This window comes from Elephantulus edwardii, unplaced genomic scaffold (assembly GCF_000299155.1).
Source record: "Elephantulus edwardii isolate Elephantulus edwardi_28Jun2011 unplaced genomic scaffold, EleEdw1.0 scaffold00001, whole genome shotgun sequence".
Classification (NCBI taxonomy): domain Eukaryota; kingdom Metazoa; phylum Chordata; class Mammalia; order Macroscelidea; family Macroscelididae; genus Elephantulus; species Elephantulus edwardii.
Window position 1 is genome coordinate 26,323,118 of NW_006399751.1, and position 3,923 is coordinate 26,327,040.

General features: G+C 38.9%; 1 pseudogene; it reads right to left on the reverse strand.

Annotated features, from left to right (window-relative positions):
- Window positions 1-549: 549 nt before the first annotated feature.
- On the reverse strand, window positions 550-1,070 carry LOC102846426 (annotated as a pseudogene).
- Between the last annotated feature and the right edge of the window lie 2,853 nt (window positions 1,071-3,923).

Below are 3,923 nucleotides of genomic sequence, written 5' to 3' on the forward strand. Positions count from 1 at the left end.
ACATCTTGGCAACATGCCCAAAGTATGCCAGACAAAGCTTCAAAATCCTTGCCTCCAAGGAATATCCTGATTTCACCCTCACCAGTATGATGAACCTGTTTGTTCTCCTAGCAATCCATGAATACTCTTTTCTAGAACCACAACTCAAAAGAATAGATTCTTCTTTCATCTGTAGTCATTGCCTAGCTCTCTGATGCATAGCAAGTAATTGCAAAGACCATTTCCTGGATCAGGTGCACCTTAGTCTCTAAAAATGGCATTTTTGCCCTTCAGTACTCTGGAGAGGTCCTAGACAGCAGGTTTTCCCAATACAATTCATCTTTTGATTTCCTGGATGCTGGTACCGAGAGTGTTGATTGTGGAGCCAAGCAAGCAGAAGTTTGTTTTTTTTTTTTTAAGCTGTTGCAAAAAGCTTTATTGTTTCATTTGGTCCAAGCTTGGGCGAAGGGCTTCTGGGTGGATAAGATTCTACATCAGGGTGGGATAGATAAGCTTGCTGCTGTTGGCAGGGGGATGCAGAGGTTTCCCCCTGCAAGTCCCCGCAGACCCCTAGTCGTGCTTTAGGGTAAGACGCTCAAAGAGATACTCGCCCAGCCCAGCCTAATGTTGGTCAGATGGTCACCCATCTTCTTCAGCAGTTTCACTTCCTCGTCCAGGAAGTGGTTCTCCAGAAAATCACAGAGATGGGGGTGGGGGGTGGGTCCAGTGTGGGCAGAACCCACGGCGTGCAGATCCAGAAGGGCCTGGTTCGGGTTCTTCTCCAAGGCCAGTGCTGTTTGCATGGCGTCCAAGGTTTTACCCCACTCATCCTGAGATGCCTTCTGGACATCTTGGAAGAGGACTCGGCAGCCACGCTGGTTTTGCAGCTTCAAGAGCCGCTCAGCACCCTGGCACTTCTCCTCCGCCAACTCGCGGAAGAAGTGTCCCACACCTTCCAAGGCCACATCATCGCGGTCAAAATAAAAACCCAGAGAGAGGTGGGCGTAAGAGGCCCGCAGGTGCAGGTTGACCAGACGGTTGACGCCAGCTTCTGCTACGGCGGAATAATTTTGACAGATCTGAGAGCTCATAGTTGGTCGAGGTTTGGGGGCTAACAAAAAAAAAGGTGTTAGCTGGTCCCGGAAATAGGAGATGGTTGAGATGATCCTGAGGTTACGCCTGGAGGTGAAGTTGGAGGGTAGTCGGAGGTTAGAAGGGGGACAGTTGCCGGGTCTGTTCTGTCCAAACACTGTTGAAGCAAGAGACAGATCCACGGGACTCTTCAATGTCTATTGTAGTGCTGCCAATTGTCATAATGCTGAGAATCTTTGTTTTCTTGATGTAGAACTTCAGTACATATTGAAGGCTATAGTCCTTGACCTTCTGCAGCAAGGTCCTATTAAGTTTCAGCAAGTAAGGTCGTGTCATCTGCATAATATAGGTTGTTGATGAGTCTTCCTCTGATCCTAATGCCATGTTCCTCCTCGTAGAGCCCAGTTTCCTGCTCATGGATGATTGGCATATAGATTGAAAAGGAAGATGGAAAAAGTACACAGAGTCATTATGCCAAAAAGAATTTGCTGACAAAGAAGAATTTAATGAAACAACTTATGATCAAAAGGCAATGGTGAAGAAAGAGGAAGTTCAAGATGCTCTGAAGGAATTTCCAAAAAACAAGGCCCCCAAAATTGATGGCAAACTTTATATTTTCAGAATAATTTCCATTTTAAATTTGTTTTATTTATTCAAATTAGTTTAAAATCAATATTTACAGAAAAGTAGATCAAACAATGTTAGCCTTGATGCTATTTTAAAGAAAAAGTGAAGTTGTAAATTCCTGAATAGTTTTTTATATACTCTTAAAGTTTTCACATTAATATTAACAGTTAGAGTAAAATTCTAAGAGAATTCGATATAATTCAGAAAGAAAGAAAGAAGAATCAAAGAATTCATAAGAAAAGAAATTTTGATTTTTCAGGAGAGAAGTATACTCTAATAGAGTGAGTAGAGAGTATCTGTTTACTACTATCTATTTACTACTTTTTCCAAGGAACTTATGGCAGAGTAATCCATTAAAAATTTGTTGTAGCTATTAAAAATTTAATGTGGAAATTGGCTCTGTCTGATTCAATTGATTGCAACTGGCAGATTTTCTGTCAAAAAAATAGATCTCTAAAATAATGTCTATACTTACTTACTCAGTTGTTTACTTTCTAACTTCCCTAGTTGGCTCTTACTTGGCCCTCCATGGTAGCAGAGTAAAGGGCATTTCCCTGTGCCATTTTCAAAAAGAAATAAATGAAGGACTAGAATATCTAACATAAATTTCCCCATTAAAAAAATAAACTCACTCCTACAAGTTGAAAATTTCAATAATTTCATTTTAGTCACATTTCCATAGCAAATAATGAATGAACATGTGTGACTATTGACCCAAAAAGCTAAGTAACAGGTAAGTAATTTAAAAACTTGGATGAATTTTTCTTCTTTTAAGGAATATTTTTGTTGTTGCTGTTGTTTGTTGTTTGGAGAATATATCTAACACTGAGTAGGATGGATAGATGCCTCTTAAAATCAAATATATTAGTAGCAATAGAAAAAAATTCCTAGATAGAACTAATCCGTGAACTGGACCTTTCCCAGCTAAGATGTAGTCACCATATCTGTCAAAGGAAAGCAATGAAGTTTCTGATTTTGTGATTATTTATAGGCATTATAGTTTTAAGTCAGTTTCCACGGGAACGGGAATTACCTGCTGAAGTCTGACCTTTACTTTGCATAGCTTAGTTCTGGCAGCTATGTAAGCACTGTATTAGAAATCACATATAAACCAGAAAACTTTACAAAAGGTTGTACGAAGTAGGAAGTAATTGAAAATGCTTAGCTTGAAAAGATCAGTTAAGGTAATGTGTTTTTAATGTGTTTCCCCCAATTTTATTTAAGAACATGTAAGTTTTATTTTTAAATCAGTGCTGCCTTAGAACATTTGAAAGCAAGTGTTAGAGCAAAGTGGAACACTAATTAACTCTAACTCAGTTCCATCAAATCAGAACTTACTCATTGCTGACTTTTTTTTTTTAGTTTCTGAAGCTGTAAATCACACTAGAGGAGATGACCCAGCTTTCAAACTCTCAGAGAGGCATGATCTTTGTGTTAGCTGGCAACTCCCTAGAAACTAGGCCACCACAGCTCCTGAGTTGTTTTCAGATAAATGTTGCTGCATAACTGAATTAGTGTGAAAGCCATTGACAGTACAAAAAAAAAATCCATTGACAGAAAAAAGATAATACTAGCCTTTGCTGACATGGCATGACTCAAAATGAGGAAACAGTGGTTGAAAAGTAGGTCAGCAAAGGAGAGGAAGACCATTGACAATGTGACTGACTCTGTAACTCCAACAACAAGCTGAGGCAGAATAGAGATTGTAAACCAGCACAGGATTGAGCAGAGTTTCATTCTGTTGTGCAAAGGTTTGCTACGAGTAGGAGCCAAATACATAGCACCTAACAACGTTTTTTAATGTGGTTGATTAAATAACTGAGAATCGCAGAAGGTAGATATTGTGTTTTTATTCCTTTCCATTAGAGTCTTACATACAACAAATATTCATTACCCTCAATTATAGTTAAGGGAAAAAATAAAACCATAAAATTTCTAAAAAGAAATTTAACTGTATTTGCTATTTTATACTTCCCAGATATGAATATAAAAAAAAAAACATATGTTCCTGTTGTTATGTACCATTACATCAGAACCAATTCATAGCTCCCTCTTGAGGGCTTCAGACTGTAAATTGCCTGGAGAAGATCGTCCATTTTTCTCCCAGGGAGTAGCTGGTGGATTCGAGCTACCTGCCTTTGGGTTGCTGCCACCTACCACAAGTGGTAAGGATTTCCCTACCACAAGGCCAATAGTCTCTCCAAAAATTAAACATATATAAATAT